At 41.1% G+C, this 21,722-nt stretch overlaps 1 protein-coding gene across 4 annotated transcripts in view; it reads right to left on the bottom strand.

Annotated features, from left to right (window-relative positions):
• Positions 1-21,722, bottom strand: part of SYTL4 (synaptotagmin like 4) — a 585,230-nt gene that overhangs the window by 384,589 nt on the left and 178,919 nt on the right. For 3 of the 4 annotated variants that reach the window (XM_069212747.1, XM_069212740.1, XM_069212756.1), the window contains exon 2: positions 16,420-16,457. The exons of the other annotated variant lie outside the window; for it this stretch is intronic. The gene's annotated coding sequence lies outside the window, so the exon portion shown is untranslated. The remainder of the gene's footprint in view (positions 1-16,419; positions 16,458-21,722) is intronic. 4 annotated transcript variants of the gene reach the window in all.

Genomic DNA, 21,722 nt, shown 5'->3' with positions numbered 1-21,722 from the left:
TTCTTGGGTTTAACTTTTTTGATAGGGTTGATAAGGAAGCCATCACTGTCTTCATATTGGTCTACTAGTCCCTTGATGGCAACTGCTATATTTCCTGCAAACATGAGTCGTAACCGGTATGAGCTTCTTCTTCGGATGTTGCGTTTTGTAGATAATGCTTTAGCAGTGCCACGAGATCACCCTGATTCGGACCGTCTTTTTAAGATTAGACCTGTCCTTGATCATTTGGTAGATTGGTTTTCAGAGATCTATGTTCCAGGCAAAGAAATAACTGTAGATGAGTCTTTGGTCCTGTTCAAAGGTCGTTTGGTTTTTAGGCAGTACATTCCTAGCAAGAGGGCATGGTATGGAATTAAGATGTATTTGCTGTCTGAAAGTAGTACAGGATATGTTTATAATTTCCGGGTCTACACTGGTAGGGATTCCAATATTGACCCCCCTGGTTGTCCACCCACTTTTGGAGTTAGTGAGAAAATTGTGTGGGAACTTTGTAGACGACTGTTTAACAAAGGTCACCATTTTTATGTAGATAACTTCTACACTGGAGTTCAGTTGTTCAGAGTGGACACTGTTGCTTGTGGCACAATCCACTAAAATCGGAAAGGCTATCCAAGGGAGCTTGTCTGTAAAAAACTTAAGGGACAGTGCAGTGCCTTGCTGAATAATGAGCTCCTAGCTCTGAAATTTGTAGACGGGAGGGATGTGTACATGCTAACTACCATCCATGAAAAGAGTACTTCACCTGTGGCTGTTTCGGGTCAAGTTGCTGAAGTGCGCAAACTTGTGTGCATTTTAGACTATAATAAGCACATGGGTGGTGTCGACAGAGTAGATCGGAGGTTGGAACCTTACACTGCTGCTCGTAAGTCTGATGTTTGGTATAAGAAATTAGCGGTTCACCTGTTCCACTAGGCAACTTTTAATGGATTTGTTATGTTGAGGATAGTTCTCCAGAGTCAAGGACGACATTTGTGAAATTTCAGGAGTCTATCATAGCGAGCCTTGTTGTGCTGGAACAGACAAGAGTTCCTAGAGAAGCAGTGGTGGAGGATTTGGCTAGATTGAAAGATCGTCACTTTGCTAAGCACATTCCTCCCACGGCCCCAAAAGAAAAAAAAAAAAAAAAAACATTCCTGCTAAGAGATGTAGAGTCTGTGCTCGAAGAGGTATCAGGAAGGAGACTAGGATGTACTACCCTGATTGTCCTTCAAAGCCTGGGCTGTGTGTGGGAGGCTGTTTCAGGAGCTACCACACACAGAAGAATTATTGGGAAATACCGTGAGCGTAAACTGCTGTTTTAGATTTTCATACGTTCAGTTTAATGGTTGGCATTACTGTCATGTATTCAGTTAGAGCTTTAGTGGTTGTAGTTTCGTACTTATTTATAATTAGTGGTTTCTTTGTTGTTTAAAAACAAAAAAAAGTGATGGCGGTGTGCGTGGGGTGGCGCTTGGCTGGCGGTGTGCATGGGGTGGCGCTTGGTTGGCGGTATGAGTGGGGTGGCCCTTGGCTAGAGGTGTGAGTGGGGTGGCCCTTGGCTAGAGGTGTGAGTGGGGTGGCCCTTGGCTGGCGGTGTGAGTGGAGTGGCACTTGGCTGGTGGTGTGAGTGGGGCGAGGCTTGGCTGGCGGTGTGCGTAGGGTGGCGCTTGGCTGGCGGTGTGTGTAGGGTGGCGCTTGGCTGGTGGTGTGCGTAGGGTGGCGCTTGGCTGGCGGTGTGCGTGGGGTGGCGCTTGGCTGGCGGTGTAAATATTGACTTGCTGTTGGCTACTGCAACACACTGCCAGGCAAACGCCAGTCCACACACTCCCTTCAGCTGGTGTGACTGTTGTATCAGGCATGAGGGCGTATGTAAGTGTTGGGCCCTTGAGTGGCGCTGTCTGTCGATGCGAGTGTTGTAATGTGCTGGGCCCGCGGCTGGTGGCGTGAATGGTCTTGTGCATGCCATGTATGAAAGGTGTGTGAATGGACTGTAAAGCGGTTGGTGTCTTGTCGTGGCTTTACAGCGTATGAGCTGTGAGTCATTGGTTCAGTTTTTTGGCCTTTCAGTTATTAACAGTGCATTTCATTTTTGTGAAATCTCTTGTTAATAAAATTTGATCTACTGAACCATCACTCACCCTCGTGCCAAATCCAACCAGAATGTGTGGTAAAAATAACAAAACCTGCCCTGCTGTAATCAGGCGTCGCAGCACACCCGTGACACACTAGGTGTCTCAGGTGGGACCCAGATGATGAAGCATGCCACCAACTTGGTTGGAGGGTGAGGGGTCTTTTTAACATAACCTAAGTGCATTTCTTTTCACAATTTCAGTGTTTGGAACATCACATAAGTACGTGGACACATCTAGGGAAACCTACCAAACTCAGACATGTTTTAAAACTAGACACCCCAAGGAGTCCAGGGAGTTTGGTTTGCCTGGATCCCCCAACATTTTCTTACCCAGACTCCTTTGCAACCCTCAAAATTTGCTTTAAAAAAAGCATATTTTCCTCACTTTTCTTTGTGGGATCATCTCTCCGGCACAAATTTCCTACCACACAGCATTCCCCTCAGTCTCCCAAGTAAAATGATACCTCACTTGTGTGGGTCCCCAAAGCAGAGTCAGCCTAAAAGATGTATAAAAGAAAAATATGTGCTTATCAACTCGCTGTGCTAACCCCTCAATCTCTACAGGTTATTGGCATTTTTCTGTTGCAGGCACCTGGGCCACCCACACAAGCGAGGTACTATTTTTATCGGGAGACTTGGGTGAATGCTGGGTTGTAGCTCCTCTCAGATTCCAGAACTTTTCTGCACCGAAATGTGAGGGAAAAGTGTTTTTTAGCCAAATTTTGAGGTTGGCAAAGGATCCTGGGTAAAGGAACCTGTGAGAGCCCCACAAGTCACCTCATCTTGGATTCCCCTACGTGTCTAGTTTTAAAAAAATGCACAGGTTTATTAGGTTTCCCTAGGTGCCGGCTGAGCTACAGCCAAAATCCACAGGTAGGCACTTTGCAAAAAAACAGCTCTGTTTTCTTAGGGAAAATGTGATGTGTCCATGGTGTGTTTTGGGGCATTTCCTGTCGCGGGCACTAGGCCTATCCACACAAGTGAGGTATCATTTTTATATCAGGAGACTTGGGGGAACGCTGGGTGGAAGGAAATTCGTGGCTCCTCTCAGATTCCAGAACTTTTCGGTCACCGAAGTGTGAGGAAAAAGTGTTTTTTTAGCCAAATTTTGAGGTTTGCAAAGGATTCTGGGTAACAGAACCTGGTGAGAGCCCCACAAGTCACCGCATCTTGGATTCCCCTAGGTGTCTAGTTTTAAAAAAATGCACAGGTTTGGTAGGTTTCCCTGGGTGCCGGCTGAGCTAGAGGCCAAAATCTATAGCTAGACTCTTTACAAAAAACACGTCAGATTTCAATGTAAAAATGTGATGCGTCCATGTTGCGTTTCCTGTCACGAGCATTAGGCCTACCCACGCAAGTGAGGTACCATTTTTATCGGGAGACTTGGGGGAACATAGAATGGCAAAACAAGAGTTATTGTCCCTTGTCTTTCTCTACATTTTTTCCTTCCAAACGTAAGACAGTGTGTAAAAAAAGACATCTAATTGAGAAATGCCCTGTAATTCACTTGCTAGTCTGGGCACCCCGGAATTCAGAGACGTGTAAATAACCACTGCTTCTCAACACCTTATCTTGTGCCCATTTTGGAAATACAAAGGTTTTCTTGATACCTATTTTTCACTCTTTATATTTCAGCAAATGAATTGCTGTATACGCGGTATAGAATGAAAACCCATTGCAAGGTGCAGCTCATTTATTGGCTCTGGGTACCTAGGGTTCTTGATGAACCTACAAGCCCTATATATCCCCGCAACCAGAAGAGTCCATCAGACGTAACAGTATATTGCTTTCAAACATCTGACATTGCAGGAAAAAGTTACAGTGGAATACGTGGAGAAGAATGGCTGTTGTTTTCACCTCAATTTCAATATTTCTTTATTTCAGCTGTTATTTTCTGTAGGAAACACTTGTAGGATCTACACAAATTACCCCTTGCTGAATTCAGAATTTTGTCTTCTTTTAAGAAATGTTTATCTTTCTGGGATCCAGCATTGGTTTAACACCCATTTCTGCCCCTAACTGGAAGAAGGCTGAAAGCACAAAAAAAATAGTAAAAATGGGGTACGTCCAAGTAAAATGCCAAAATTGTGTTAACAAATGGGGTTGCCTGATTCAAGTCTGCCTGTTCCTGAAAGCCGGGAAGATGGGGATTTTAGCACTGCAAACCCTTTGTTGATGCCATTTTCAGGGGGATAAACCACAAGCCGCCTTCTGCAGCCCTTGTTTCCTATTTCATTTTAAAAAACGAATTTTGCTCTATATTTTGGCTAATTTCTTGGTCTCCTTCAGAGAAGCCCACGAAGTCTGGGTACCTCTAGAATCCCTATGACGTTGAAAAAAAAAGACGCACATTTGGCGTGGGTAGCTTATGTGGACAAAACTTTATGAGGGCCTAAGCGCGAACTGCCCCAAACAGCCAAAAAAAGGCTTGCCACCTGAGGGGGAAAAGGCCTGGCAGCGAAGGGGTTAAAGGAGTTTGTTAACACTCGGACATTCACAAACTTACAAGGTATAATATACTTTCATCAGTCTACTCCCAAACTCTTGCTTGAGATTTACTCCCGCATAATATTAGGCAATCAATGAGTAATATTATGCAGAACCAAATGCATCCATACCTCCAAGGCTACTGTTAATAGATGCCTTAAAGGCCCCGACTCGACCATTCCAATCGTAATGGTTTTATTAATGAAAATGGCTTTGGCAATAAGGCCTCGGGTCTTAAGTTTCTGCACAGTCGGCCTTCCATCTGAAGCAGGCATACTACTACCGGAAACATGCCTTCCTGTGGATCGTTCTTGCTGCTCCAACAACGCCCCTGATACCTAGGGTAAACTTTAAAGAATGAAGTTCAACCAGTCCAGTGAGCTGGTCGGCGACCACAATGTCGTCATCCCCTGAGAAAGAGCGAGTACACGCCTGAAGAGTGTATGCAGAGCCCATCCCTCTGTTTCGTACGTCACAAGGACGAGATTAGAATCAGGGAGTTAAGGGGAAACGTGAGATGTATTTAAATTAAATGAGAAAGTATAAGCTATGTAAGTACAGACGTAAGTCGTTTGTTTTAGGCATTTGCTGAAAACTGTTAACATCCGTCCACCCATGTGCATGCCTGTACCCTGCAATCTATTGAGGATATGAGCCTGCATGACACTTTCAGATCACATAGTAATTACAATATCAGAAATACTAGGCCTAAAAGAGACAAAACTAGCTGTAAAAGGCCAGATCTCGAAATCAGGCATAAATGCACTATCTGCCTATTGCAAAGTAGGGAGAATATTGCATTAGCTAGGACAGTTTATTTTGTTCAAAAACAAAGTGGGAGATGCGACGAGGCGCAGAATTAAATGACCTCTTAAACCAGTTATTCTCAATCTTTTGACTTTTGTGGACCCCCACTTTATCAATACTGGAACCCGGGGACCCCCACTGAAACATTATTGAAATCTGGTGACCCCTCCACTGAGTCATTACTGAAAGTTGGGGACCTAATCTGTTAATATTATTTAATTTCCTCGGCTGTCACGGACCCCCTGAGGAGGCTTCGAGGACCCCCAGTGTCCTGGACCACAGGTTGGGAACCACTGCTCTAAACTGTAAACTCTGTGTGGTTGAGGAGACTTACTTCCTAGCTCCTATTGCCCTGTGAATGGACGCTGTATAGAGGGGAATAATATTTCTTGTTTTCTGTGGCCATTCCAGTGCTTTAATGTGCTGCCTTGTTTTCTCAGTGATTCCACACACCAGTCGCCATTATGTCTGTGTGGCATGGTTAATCTTTCCTCACTAGGACGGCTTCAGATAATCTTTTCAGCATACCACAGTCCAAACGCACTTCATCATATCCCTTTTCTTTTTCATATCTTTAGCAACCAAATTATATTTATTGACTAGCAATGGATCATCATGTCTTTTGCAGCGGCCATCATTTTGTGTTTCTGGCATATTTTAAACTTCACTCCTGTATTGCTACTAATTATCTTAAGTGACCTACATAAAATAATACAAAAGACAAAAAAGCTTATGCACTTACTGGTCTTATACACTAGTGGCACCATATTACAAATTACCTTTAAGGTGATTTTGTCTCATGTTCCTCTTTTCTCATTGATGTGCTTCTGAGGGTAGCTCAGTTTTACTCATCGACCATCAGAATGAGCGGATCCCGACTTCCTCTTCCACCAAAACCTGCTCTAACAAACAATTGGATGACTTCTTGACCTGTATCAAGTCCAAACCTTCCTCTTCCAGAGCAAAACCTAAAAGACCCAAAAATGATCCCTGTGTCTCCTATTAACTTCTACAGTAGAACTTTTCTAGACAGGCAACACCCTGTGACCGCCACAAATGCAAAATTGCAACAGCTTGAAGACAAGAGGAGAGCAGATAAACTGAAACAGAGCAGCGTTTTAGCAAACTGCAAGACACCACTAAAATCTCAAAGAGATTTCACAACTTAAATCTCAAAGTGATTTTACAGTTTCTCAATCAGACAAAGGTCCTAGAATATAGAAGCTGGCACAATAAGTACATCTGTATGGCCTTTCAGAAGTGGTTGATGATGAAGACCTTATAATCGTCCTAAAAAAATAAATTAAAAAAGAAGTACTCCAGAGCTAGCGGGCATTCTGAAATCACCTTCATTCAACTTGCAAACAGCACGCAACCTTTGAAAGCAAAGCTTTTCCACATAAAAGCTTTGCGGCATTACAATGCTCTACTCGGAATATGCTGACTAGTTACATATTCCTAAGGCTGCCAAGGTGAGGAAAGAAAATATATGTTGTGACCACACCATACCAGTTTCTCAAGGTTTGTACAATGCCACAAATGCTAGAAGAAACGAATTCCTTGCCTTAAGACCTATTCATACAAAGTTTATTGTAAGATCTGGCATATTGCGCACATGTGTTTGCACAATCGACCATAGTGGATTTACTAGGGCGTTTGAAGTCCCTACTAAATTGAAAGATTATCTCAATCTTTCCTCACCAAACAGGTACGTCTTTCAGCAACTTGCCAGGTTAAATATAAACATTGCCCTTTTACTGGAAACACATTGTAAGGAAGTGGAATATCTGAAACTAAAAAGAAACTGTATTGCAATTTTTTTTTTACCTTCTATTGGAAATTGATAATGCTGGTTGTTGTGTGTTCATGCACATTAATTAGGATAAGATGCCTTTGACATTGTTTAAAATATACAACCCTGTAAAACATGACACTGCCCTTTTTGGAATCTTTAAAAAATATATATTTTTGAGGTTTATATAACATAATTAAAAAAAAACTTTGGAAGTGGTAATCATGTGGTACAGGCGTCAATTTACCACATAATGCTCATTACAGTATACAAAAGAATATACAATTCATCATGACTGCTACAACCCAGGCCCCACCCAAACTACACCCTTCTCACCCATCCCAGTTTCATGCATGGTTTCACACCATGTGTCCGAATCCCTCCCCCAAAAAGCCCAGAGTGTCCCACCAGGGACCCCACAACTTGAGGATTTTTTTATGGACAACTCTGGGCTTTGTACACTGCTTCCTTCACTTGAATACACCAGTATACATTCCGTGCCCTTCCCCAAGACCTGACTATAGCTAACTTTAGCCACCGTTAGGGCAGGGTTACAGGATTAACTATATTTCGGTTTCCAAGATTTTGTTACAATGTTTGTAATCTACTTAATCTGGCAATATTTTTTCATCTCATCCTGCACCTTTGTCACCTCTTGAATACTTCAGTTGATGGGATAGAAGAGAACATGGGGGATTCAATAATTACCGTCTATCAGGTAATGGCTTTATCAACAGTTTTAATAACATTATTAAAGGGCATGCACTTTTTTACTTTAAAAAAAGTCTTGCCACCCACGGCAGTAGCCTCCCAAGAGACAGAAACACTCTGCTCAACACTGCTCATTGATATGCTCTAGTAAGTAGGCAAGTACAGTACTTGTAAAGCACACATTTATCAACAACCTTCATAGAACTATAAACTAAGACCAATGATGGAATTTGTCCAGCAAAAGAGGGGAGTCCTTAGAGCATTCCTAATGAAACATGCCGATTTACCAGACGCAAAAAAAGTGGAAGGTTATTCCATAAGGGGCAGTTATAGAGAAGGAGCAGCCAACAGCATGAGTTTCTTAAAAGTGAAAAATATGGAACAGTAAGGATGAGCTATTAGTGAGGCAGCAAGTGGGCATGTATCTAGTATATTTGTTGAAGAGTATATTAAGACCAGGTTATAGAAAGACGTGTGAACAAGATACAAGAGCTTGAATAGTTACTGCTGGGCAACTGAAAACCAGTGCAGCTTCCAGCCAGCTACCGGTACAGTAGGCTTTTCAACAATCTTGAGAAATCTGACAGACATGTTATGCACTCCTTGCAACCCTCTGAGAAAGCAGGAGGGAAGGCTCTCGTAGCATGCACAATGCTTAATCTAGTATTGAGAAGGTGGGAGCACTTACTGCCAAGGCTTTAAGATTGGAGGACACAAAAGAATAGTTTCCAGATAACTATCATCCGAAAAGAAGCAGGAAGAGCTAATATGGGTTATCTACCCATCTAACTAAGGGGGAAAAAAAGCTGAGTTCCAGAGGGCCAGTTGACCAAGAAAAGGATATTTTTTTTTGTACAAGCATTAAACTTCAACTCCACTAAGTGAGGTCAGGGAGGCAGATATTGAGGGACTTCTGTATTTAGTTAGGTGGTTTACCCATTCTTAGCATTAGTGGAGTATAATAAGTATAAGAGACCACTTCGTACCATAAGACCCAATGAAACTGGCATCGATATGCATATAAATATTAAACAAAATAGAGAATAGAGAAGATCCCTGCAGAACCCCAAAAACCACTACTGAGCATTTCAAACGAAAAGAAAAGGGTAGATAGCCAAAAACTGAGTTCTGCTGAAAAAAAAAAAAAAATGCAAATCATGTCCTGAATGACTATTGAAAACCTACTGACTCGAGACACTGGAGGAGCATGAAATGGCAAAACATGTCAAAGCCAGCAGAAAGATCAAGTACAATAAGGCAGATAGGAAATACCTCATCTATTCCCTATTTGTGCTTGTCTTGGACCATAATGAGATGCATTTTACTACCTATTTCGTGGTGAAAGCCCACTAAAAGGGGTTTTAAAGACTGTATTTTTCTAAGTACATGGAAGACAGTGTCCAATTAATTAATTCACAAAGCCATCTTTTGCTGCTACACAAATAGCAATGTCACAAGCACACTATTTGTATTCAGATGCTAACACACGGGTATAATTTATCAGGTGGCACCACATTAACCATTACCACACCAAAAGTATTAAGCATTATCAACTACTTCCACACAAAACACAGATTCAACCGCATTTCACAAAAGCTAACAGAAGTTACAATGACAATATGCCTTCCCTGACTGCGCCATATCAACCACCTCACACCAAATCATCTCTTTCCACTTAACTCAGTCACTATGCCCTTTCTTCTCATCAACAAGCAATCTTCCTTAACATCTCTCTTCCAGTTCATTTTCTTCCATCTATCAGACTTTGCAGCTACAGCCCATTATTGATACCACGCACAGGAGTTAGGTTGGAACATTGTAAATCCCCTTTATCTTTCAAAGCACCACAGTGGGACCAGCCCACGCTCAACTGGATAGCCTAAAAAGATCACTTGGCAGAGATCCCTAAATCAGAACTCAACAACTGTAGATTTCAGCATGCAAATAAAAGCACCAACAGATCCAATAGGTGAAGGACACTATCCAACATAAAAACTGATCCATAACAGTACAGATGTAAGGTTACTTTAAAATAGTTTCTAAGCACTACCAACTCAATTCACTACTGTGCTGAAAAAGCCTACCAACCAAAATAGGAGGAACAATTCAGCAATAATTTGTTCAGAAGCGGCAGGTATGGGTTAGGGAACTTTGAAAAACATTTAGGCATTCATTCACAAAACAAATTCTCTAGAGCTGTCTTACTGCTTCTAGACAAATGTCTTGACTTCTAACAATATTTTCTGCAAAAAATAGCAAAAGAACAACCGTGCTTTGGTGATAGATTCGTGGAGGACTATCAGATGGGCAAACCAAACAGCGTTCACTGGCTGGACACAATCATTACGTCACTTTCTAATTGCTACCAGAGATTCTGTGCTCTTGAAAAACAGTTAAATGCTAAAGGGCAAATAAAGCAGTTTAACAAAGTTTAACTTTGTGACACACAGTTGCAGGTTATATGGGTCTTCAGACGTTGACAATAACATAGTAATCCCAAATGAACGCGATAACACTGTGGTATGAATCACTAATCTCCGGATTCTATCCTGTGACTCTCTAATTAGTTTACTGTTATGTTTAATTAATGCATGTTGTTTTATTTTAGCATTAATATACCTAGAAAAAAAAAAACCTCTCAGACTCATATCAGAAGGTCACATTTAAATTTAATGATCTGTTATATTGATGGAATGAGACAGTCCATACCGTGAGCTGTGGTGGTTGTTGTTCACCACTTTTAGTAATTAGCTTATTTCTAATATAGTACATATTGTGAAAAATCATATAAGAACACTTTATGTTTATGTATTTAAGAAAATAAAACTGAATGCGTTACATATTTGAGAAAAAAAAGGACAATCACAGTAAAAACCCTTATTCCCTAAAATAGCAGAGAGAAGTCGTTTAAAGTAAAAAAGAAGACTGAAAGGAGGGACGAAAAGAAGTATATGCTTAATAGTGAGTAATAATCTGATGGATGATGGCTGGGAAACAAAATCGGGTCAGCAATGGCTCCTTCACTCGCAGGTATAACAATTTGTTTACCTAGCCAGACCACTAGCCAAGCCAGTAAGAGTAACAGAGTTGTGACCTCGTGGTCAAAAACAAAATAAAAAGTCCAGCGCCACCTCCCCCTACTGTATCATTTGAATTATAAAAAAAAATACGGCCCACCCTGACACAATAATTTGCTTTACAATACATTACTACGATACTTTTGGACAATGTTTGTTTATGTATTTTGGCACCCTCAACCTTTGGTTTACAACTTCTAAACCACGTTACATTTACATTAAGTACAATTATTTAAATATTGATTAGAACGCAGGTAGTCTTAAAAAACTAAGAATTGACACATCAAATTATATAAATGAGCTGAAAGGGAAAATATCACCTTTATTCTGAAGCCGGTCAAATACAGGGGACAGAAATACAAACAACTCAGCAGCATTTGGCGGCAAAGGCTATAAAGACAACTAAAGACAACAGGCCACGATGGAAAGCGCTGCAATGAAGAGTGACAGGAGGGTTGATTTATTTACATTCACCACCACATAAGTATACCACTTCATTACATTCATTTTGCTCTTAGAAACCGGCAACCTCTCAAATCTCATGGCGATTGCGTCTTTGCCATGGCCTATGTACAGTGCTTCGCTCCCTTTCGGCTAGGTTTTCGCTCTTTAAATACCACATAAATCAGGCTGCATACATTAAGAGTTTTCTGTGACTACTTGTGTCTTACGCCATCCATGGTGGCGAATAATTAAATTCCAGGAGCAATGCATGCTTATTCACGGAGAATAGTTTGGGAACCTTCTTTGCAAACCAGTAGATTTTATTAGTGGAAATACATGGGCAACTTTTGCTGTAAGATGCAATTTGTTGGCAATAGATATGTTTGTGTGGATGCAAAGAACTGTAGAATATCTGTGTTCCTTAAAAGGTTAAGTGAATCTTGCATTGTCAAGCCAGACCTAAAAATACATGTAGGTTCATGACTGCACACCTCCCATCTGGGTTGCCGCCAGAGAAAAACAACAAAATATCTAGTTATCGTTAATAGCATTCCTATGTCTTGTGTGTGCCCCTGAAAGTTCAAGCTTAGGTAGCTTGATAAATAAAAAAAAGCATGTACGCCTGACTACCAACATGTGGGCAGATCCAAAGCTGCTCTCCAGAGATGAGCACACAATTGTCTGGTGACAGCTGCACTGTCAAGAAAGACCATAAAAAGGCCTATTGGCATTATTTTGAGGATAATACATTACCCACCATTACTAAGCTTATGCATGTGATACCACAATGGTGGTATACAAAGGAAATTAAGAAGCATCTATGCCATATTATACCATCTTGAAGGTATGCAGTGCTAAACAAAAACTAACTGTGACTTAAGGTTTCCTTTGCTTCAACGAGGAAAAGTGTTGAGATTCACTCATTCTAGTTCACCACAACAAACATTTGTGGTAAAACCTCATACTTTCTAAAATTTAAACAATGTGTATTTTGTGATCATAAAAGCACTGTCTACATCCATAAATTGCACAGTTCATACTACTGAGGTACATCTATTTCATGGATATTTTTCATTATTCTACTGGCTTTGGTATCACATTTTACAACAAAAGGCAATGTATACAGAAATAATCGCATTGATGACTGTCACAGATCAGACCAGGCAGCAAGGCTAGGTCAAAACCCCAATCCCTGCTGATGGGAATACCTGAAAGGAAGTCTCAGCGTAGCAGGATAGGAACAGAGCATACACTCAGTTATTCCAAGCCTTTACGAAGACCACTTACCAATATGTTACCCAAGGCTAAGGGAGAGATGGTCAGGGAATGGTTCCATCTAGGCAAAAGCAGCTTTACCTTTGTTGCCTTTTGCGGTAGGGACAGCTGCGGAAGTAGTTCAAGTAGGGAGGGACTCTTATCATAAGATCTGTTTTCAATCCTCACTCTTATCTTCAGGAGTTTGACAGGAATCTGGATAAAATCGTGTCTAGAGTATCAGAGGAAATTCTGTATTATTTGAGACCCTGACTTTAGCAAATTAGGAAGCTCAATCCTCATTTCTTCCCTTACACTGGGTGTGCGCCAAGCTTCTAAGAGGGCAGAACTCAACTGGGACTGTCTACATTGCACACAAATAAGAATACCTACTGGAAGAAAGAGGTGGGCGTGCTCCTGGAATCCAATGAGAACAGAGGATGGAGTGGCGGCAGCACTAGAGACTGAAAAGCCTCATAAAAACGTTGTTCTCCTACTGGCCTGGAAAAAAAAAGATAGCACTGTCTACCGAAGCACTAACATACTCCTCTCTGCAGTGAAACTACACTCTTTTGATGGAGTGCAACCTTAAAGTAGAAATCTGAAGGAGGGAATGGGGTAATATCAAAGAGATCAGGACTTGCAATACCAGAAGAAGACTGGACATTGAACATTTGGTGGAATAAAAGACAATAATTTAGTGATTACTTCAAATTATCCAGAGGACTGGCGAGATCCCAAAAACGGAATATTTAGGATGTTGTAAAGAAAACAATCGCAGTGGTTACGCAAAGATCACTAACACAATAACTTCATTGCCAAGCACTCTGCTTTATAAATCAACTCACAATTTCCACAAAAAGACATTATGAAACAGGTCTCTGTACATTTACATGCCCATTCTTCACCAGACAAAAAAGAGCAATGTGGTGCAATTTATATAAAATAAAGACCTAAATTGCTTCTGTAAGATTGCTCTGAATTTATGAGCACATATCCAGCTTTCTATAAGCCCACAAAAAATCCTGGAGTACTCTTGGAAACCCAATATTGTAGGAGAGTCCCACATTACATTCTTTAGTAGGTCCAAGTACAGAAAAGTCACAGGTGTATACTTAAGTATGAAATAAGATGTCTGTAAACGCTTACAGCTATTTTTCTTGATGAGAAACTGAGTAGCAAATGCCCCTTTCAATTCCGAAACCATTCCGGTGTAATTCTGGTTCTTAAAACACATGTACTTTCCCCATTTTTAACACAGTTACATTTACCAGCATTTTAACGACGAGACATCACCTGAAACACTATGGGAAATAATGACAAACCTTCAAGTCTGTAGATGTTCACTTTTAGCTGTGGAAGCACACAAAAGGACTCTCAAACTGTCCCTAGTAGCAGGTTTGCTCACTCAGAACTTCCATTATAGTTGCAGAAATTTCGAGTTAGACGGACAGTCACACTTGTTAGGCTGAAATCCAATTTTTCCCTTCTGCGGTTCAGAATGGGACTTGCATGTGTAGGGTTGGGGGTGGATTCGTTGTGAAGGCCAGGTGTTGGTGGATGTGCAATATTATTTGTGAATCAGGCACGCGTGCATTAGAGTACCTATATACAGGGAGTGCAGAATTATTAGGCAAATGAGTATTTTGACCACATCATCCTCTTTATGCATGTTGTCTTACTCCAAGCTGTATAGGCTCGAAAGCCTACTACCAATTAAGCATTTTAGGTGATGTGCATCTCTGTAATGAGAAGGGGTGTGGTCTAATGACATCAACACCCTATATCAGGTGTGCATAATTATTAGGCAACTTCCTTTCCTTTGGCAAAATGGGTCAAAAGAAGGACTTGACAGGCTCAGAAAAGTCAAAAATAGTGAGATATCTTGCAGAGGGATGCAGCACTCTTAAAATTGCAAAGCTTCTGAAGCGTGATCATCGAACAATCAAGCGTTTCATTCAAAATAGTCAACAGGGTCGCAAGAAGCGTGTGGAAAAACCAAGGCGCAAAATAACTGCCCATGAACTGAGAAAAGTCAAGCGTGCAGCTGCCACGATGCCACTTGCCACCAGTTTGGCCATATTTCAGAGCTGCAACATCACTGGAGTGCCCAAAAGCACAAGGTGTGCAATACTCAGAGACATGGCCAAAGTAAGAAAGGCTGAAAGACGACCACCACTGAACAAGACACACAAGCTGAAACGTCAAGACTGGGCCAAGAAATATCTCAAGACTGATTTTTCTAAGGTTTTATGGACTGATGAAATGAGAGTGAGTCTGGATGGGCCAGATGGATGGGCCCGTGGCTGGATTGGTAAAGGGCAGAGAGCTCCAGTCCGACTCAGACGCCAGCAAGGTGGAGGTGGAGTACTGGTTTGGGCTGGTATCATCAAAGATGAGCTTGTGGGGCCTTTTCGGGTTGAGGATGGAGTCAAGCTCAACTCCCAGTCCTACTGCCAGTTCCTGGAAGACACCTTCTTCAAGCAGTGGTACAGGAAGAAGTTTGCATCCTTCAAGAAAAACATGATTTTCATGCAGGACAATGCTCCATCACACGCGTCCAAGTACTCCACAGCGTGGCTGGCAAGAAAGGGTATAAAAGAAGGAAATCTAATGACATGGCCTCCTTGTTCACCTGATCTGAACCCCATTGAGAACCTGTGGTCCATCATCAAATGTGAGATTTACAAGGAGGGAAAACAGTACACCTCTCTGAACAGTGTCTGGGAGGCTGTGGTTGCTGCTGCACGCAATGTTGATGGTGAACAGATCAAAACACTGACAGAATCCATGGATGGCAGGCTTTTGAGTGTCCTTGCAAAGAAAGGTGGCTATATTGGTCACTGATTTGTTTTTGTTTTGTTTTTGAATGTCAGAAATGTATATTTGTGAATGTTGAGATGTTATATTGGTTTCACTGGTAATAATAAATAATTGAAATGGGTATATATTTTTTTTTGTTAAGTTGCCTAATAATTATGCACAGTGATAGTCACCTGCACACACAGATATCCCCCTAACATAGCTAAAACTAAAAACAAACTAAAAACTACTTCCAAAAATATTCAGCTTTGATATTAATGAGTTTTTTGGGTTCATTGAGAACATGGTTGTTGTTCAATAATAAAATTAATCCTCAAAAATACAACTTGCCTAATAATTCTGCACTCCCTGTACTGTGTATAAATTTAGACTAAATACTTTTAGATTAATAAATATGCTAATTTCAGTTCGATTTCTGTTTGGCTTTTTTTGTTAAAACTGGGATAATGCTTTTGCAAAATACAGTTTACCATCGATTTAGACAAATACAGACACATCATTTTTACTTTCCTCTGGTTAACTTTTCCGAATATGTTATGGCACACAGAATACATTTAGGGCCAGATGTAGCAAGCAGTTTTGCCCATTCGGTGTCTATGGGAAAATGTGTTTGTACATATGGCCCTTAATCTTTTAAGAAACCTCCAGCAGTCTACAAAATACCCCCAAAACAATTACAAATCAAGACAAATAGCTGCAAACACAGCATAACTACAACACGCGGCTCATTACCATCAATAAATGAAGCATTATTGTTTGCAACGATTAGTCCAGTCCTCACATCATTAGTTTCCGATGTGGCAAAGCCCAAAAAATAGAACTCGTAGAACCTAGAAAAACTGGGCGCTATGTCTATTTAGAGCCAGCACTGAAAAAGAAGTGCGCCCCTTAAGAGTACCAAACCAAACACTCACCTCACAAACGGAGGCCTTTATCTGATGAGACCTTCATGCTGTAAAGAGAAAACCGTAAGATAACGATAAGAGTGGGAAATAACAAGGTGATAAAATGCACACCTCAGTTTCAATAAAAATTAAGACTAAATTGCAGTCTGTTATACAGCTCCTAACATAACACACGCTATAATGCCAAGGTTGCATATTGCCTTGGGCCATAGATTTTTTTTTTAAATCAGCATTTTGTGCAGTGTGCATTTAAAGTATACATGACATAATCAAACATACCCACGTATACCAGTGCTAGCGCGCCTGGTCCTTAGTAAGTAAACTTACAAGGGGACGGGTATAGGCCGATGAACCTTTAGGATCGCATGAAGTATCCTAGCTATGTAGTAATCGATGAACATCAATTATCAATGTAATCAATCAGCAACCACTAAGAGAATTATTAAGCATGAGATAATAAATCAACATTTCATGAATAACCACAACATAATTATACGTTTTATCAATTGTATTTCCCTATTAGTTACAATACTAAGTCATCAGGTTAGATCAAACTTTATTAAATCAAATCAGAATTAGTTCATTAATGACCACCAATAACAATCTAATCAGAACTTGAGAAAACATATGCTTGAAGGCTTCAGCATAAGCCAACAAAGATTAATATAACAGCATTAACAGCCAAGTTCAGCAATCAGTCCATCAATCATTTGTCACTGTCAACGTCACCCAAAGGACCCTTACCTAACCCAGATTAGCATTTAGCATGTGGCACTTCATGGAAAAACAATTTAGAAAATGTGAATTAGGAAAACATCTAGCTAAGAGAAAAACTATAAAACAGTGCAGTTGGTACCTAGAAAGAAAGGCATAAACATTTATCAGTCACATTTTCATAGCTACCTATCCACGAAATGGATCAGCAACAAAGTCAGTCTACATCCTCAGGTCATCACTCGATTAGCAATGCATCAGGTTCTCAAGCGCATGAGCCCAATGACAATCTTGAATCGCATCTTCTGGCATCAGCATTTCTCCCCTCGCATCTGCCCTCCTATCTGAAGTTTTAGCCCCTTGTCATTAATTTTTATTAGAGTTGTTCAGTCCATCCCTCTAATTCCTAATTGGTCAGTCAATCGGCAGATATGACTCTAACCTATAATATTAATTTTACAAATCTATGAGTTAGAATATTTCTCCATCCCCAATTAGTTGATTGGTTTGCTGTACGATGCCCTCATCATCCGGCTCATCAGGTATCGAGAATGTTGCATCTTCTTCTCCAGTCAGTGCTTCTATTGTTCGAGTCCTGGGAAAGTACATCAAGTCTGTCTTACATCAAACTTTTTACATTTCCTAGTCCCTCATCTCCTGTTCGTTGGTACATTGCGGAAAATTCTAGCTAAGCAGATTTTATTAATGTATGCAGTTCAGGGACAGTTCAAGGCACCAGCTTCTCTGCAGTGCGCTAGAAATTCAGCTTCTGTATGAGGCTTGGAATGCTAGGCCACAACTACGGCTAAGTTAATTCTACAAATTAATGCAAAACATAGATTATACATCTTAATATGACATATTACTACATTATTATTATACATTTTCATTATTTCACACATTTTTAGTTCTTTTAGTACAAGTTCGTATAAGTGGCTGACATACCCCATGGGCACATTTTCAAACATGCATATTAATTTTTCTCTACAATTAATTTCTCTATGAACGTTTGTAAATCATAACATGTAAGCATTTATTAATAATTTCTAATTAGCATATCTGCGTCAACACCACCCACAACAGAATATGATCTGTTCTCACGTACATCAACTAGTCACACCCATCAAATCACTACGTCCTAGTGGAGACAGTAGCATTCATTCCCCACACCTTTAGGAGAGGTCCGAAATTGTCAGCAGGTAGGTAGTGAGTGTCCCCCCTATTGTTCTTAGGCCGTGAAGGCACCAGACGTTCTTTGGCTTAGAGTTCCAATTGTTCTTGACAGTAAATCATACTTGACAGCCATTGCCATTTAGTGGGTGTTGCACTCTTGCCCAGGACAAAGCAACTCATCTCTTAGACAGCAAAAGTGCCACTGCTGTGAGTCTACGGATTTACGGCTGCAGATCTTTAACCAAACCAAGAAGGCACACGTGCAGGCAACACGCCACAGGCTCCAGTGCCTTGGCAGCAAGGGCATCCATGACCTGCATCCAAAATTGCTGTATGGGCGGACAAAACCATGCCCAATGCAAGAAATCGTCATTGGGCGTACTCTACCTCAAACAGTTAGCATCTCCCCTCAAACCAAATTTGTATAACTTTACAAGTGTATAATACATTTGGTGGAAGTATTTGAAGTAAATTACACATAAATTACAGTTAGGTGTAAGCATTCTAGTTTGTGCACGACAGAATGCCAAGTCAGTTGACTCCATCGGTTGATCCAAAACAGAGGTCCATTTCTCCAGCGCCGGATCAGGGACTGCAGACCTATTGTTTTTTACCGACACATATTACTTGGTAATGAGTCCCTTATGCGTAGAGCTAGTCATTAAAGCATGCAGTGTGGGGCGTGCCCCCAGGAACTGAGAAAACAATGCATGTATAGCAGCACAGAGATGTTGGCTGTGCGTGTGAGATGTCATCTAGGGCAATAAAAGTCTCCTGAGAGTAGATGTCTGCCATGGTTTCAAACCTGCCTTGCCAAGGACCTTCAATGCTCACGGTTCCTGTGTATCCGATATGGCCAGGTGAAATAGGAGGGGGGGTGCTGGCAGGTAAGGGGTTCATTGTGGGAGCACACCCCAAATTCATGTGGTGCATTGAATTGTATTGAATTCAGTCTGAGTAATATAAGTTTGCCTGTGTGACAGGAAAGCATGCAATGGGAGCAGGCCGGCTTCATCATGGTCAATCCCTCATGTGGGACGTAATCATGGTGAAAGTACAAATAGTGTGTGAAACGAGTTTGCACACATAAATAATAAAGTTCAAGGTCTAGCACACAGAAACACCCTTGCATGTATGGTAAAGTGAGCGTTTCCCAATAAATTCCAGATTGTTTTTCTGCCCATCCTATTGTTAATAAATGTGTTTTTAGCGTTTTGAAAAAGTGTTGCAACAGTACAATAGGGAGCTTATTAAAAAGAAAGAAATGTAGGTAATATCACCATTTTCATGACAGCCACCATGTCTGCCATAGACACTGGTGGCCTAGATCATCTGTGCACCTGGTCCTCAAGCTGTGTCTTGGCCCTGCCATAATTACATTGAAGCACTAGGCCCGGATCCTTATGGATCCAGATCCCTAAATATTTCACAGGGTCAGTAAACCACAGTAAGAGGAACTCCAATGTGTGGGATTTAGTGTTTGGAATAAAAGGGAAAATAATTGGTTTGGTCCAATTAATACCCGAATAGTGACCAAACTGCAGGTATTCACATATTATGGGTGCCAAGTGAGTGACAGGGTCTTTCACGTATACTATCTTACCGACCGCATATGGTGAAATGTCTAGGGCCCACAGTGTGAATTGTAATGTTGAGGCTGAATGACTTTGGCAGAGGATTCATATATATATATAAATCAGTTGTCTTTAAGTCACACAAAGCACTCACTCCTTCAAAACCGTTAGTGACAAACTGTTTTTCAAGGACTTTTCTTTATAAAAGAAAATCATTCATGAAAATTTGCGTGACAGATAGGAACTCAATGTGGCATCCTTTCAATCATGAAAAGTAAGTTATTTATTACTGCTGTATAGTGTTTCTCTTTGTGGTTATTCTGGCATGCTACCATAGGTGACTGAGTATTTGACAACTTATTCAAAGTCTTGCTTGATGTGAAGAAGGATTTCCTATCCAGTATTGTTCAGTTGCAGCCGAATGAGTTGAGCCAAAAAGCCAAACTGGTCAATTTGGTTTATTAGAGGCTCCCTGGCCCACCTTTAGAGTATGCCCTCAGTTGAGGTTTTAATTCATTGCAGTGTCTAGGGACCTTTAATCCTTCGGCTCTACTTCCATCTTTTTGAATTTGAAGCATTGTTGTATAGTCAAAGTTGCAAGTATGATCCCAGGACTCCGTTTAGGATATAGTATGTGCAAACTGTTGAAGATACTTTGGGCCCCTGCACCAGTATGCTTTGTTTATGGTCACAGAATCTTAATACCTAACATAAATAGAAGCTTACTGAGTACTATAATGGTAGCTTTGACTTGGCCTCATTGCCAGGGACTGAAGTAAAGTAGGTTTGCCTGGTATTTCACTGAAAGAAAACTGGGCAATTCGTTGAGAGGGGTGACAGCCTCACTCGGGTAACAAATACAATCCTTGTCAGGGTGAACCACAAAGTCACTAAATAAATCTACGCTTAGCCCTCTGACAGATTAGCACAAAAGCAGGCAGGCTTAAAATAGTGGCAATGTGTGAAGTAATAAGCAGTACTTAAACAGCAATAATGTGAAAACACAAAACCAGAAAAATCCCAAAATAATTTAGAAGGATAGGGTACGTACAAGTTAATATACAAAATGACACCAAAATTACCAAAATCCAATAAGTAGAACTGAAGTAATGCATTTTAAAAGTTTAAAGGTAAAAATAGCAACCAGAAGCACAATGTGCCACATGCAGTTTTCTGGTTGAGCTGGACCGGGTCAGTGTCACAATTTCAGGCCTACTGTAATGGAGAACAGGTCAGATACAGGGACCAGGTTCATCCCGGTGTAAAGTTTACCTTCTCTCACAATCCAGTTCTACACACAAAGCTCCAGCCGGAGCTTCATGTTGGTGGGAGCCGGGAGGAGTTTGTTACCCGTGGGAAGAGAATGTGACAGGCAAAGCTTTCCATTGGTGGGAGCTTGTTGCAGCTACGAAGAGCAGGTCGCCATGAGAACTTTGCCCTATTGGGAGTGTTGGGGGAGATGTCGGCGGTTGCCCCTGGAGGAGAAGAGCCCAGAATTTCTGGATTTTCACCTGTAGTGCAGTTTTAAAGTAGGAGGAATACAGTCGGACACCAGTCAAGGATCGAGGACCTCGGAGACACCTCTATGAGGGTCAGGATTAACTTCAGCAGAGGCCAAAAAACAGGGTCTAGGCACGTCCAGTTGGTGCTGGGCAATTGCAGGGAAGGCCTCTGGAAGCTGATTGTGTCCCTGTAAAACAGAAGCTCAGGAAACTGACCCTTGGAGTCACTTCTGGGATCCTAGAAGGCAAGCATGTGCAATTTTTCTCCTTCAGGTAGCAGGGCAGTCCTTCGGAACATTCTGCATAGGTCCAGGTGTGTTCTGATGAGAGGATCTGAGGGTGCCCCTTT

This window comes from Pleurodeles waltl, chromosome 2_1, assembly GCF_031143425.1.
Source record: "Pleurodeles waltl isolate 20211129_DDA chromosome 2_1, aPleWal1.hap1.20221129, whole genome shotgun sequence".
NCBI classification, from domain to species: Eukaryota; Metazoa; Chordata; class Amphibia; order Caudata; family Salamandridae; genus Pleurodeles; species Pleurodeles waltl.
The sequence above is the reverse complement of the archived record's forward strand: the minus strand, read 5'-3'. Positions and strand labels throughout refer to the sequence as shown.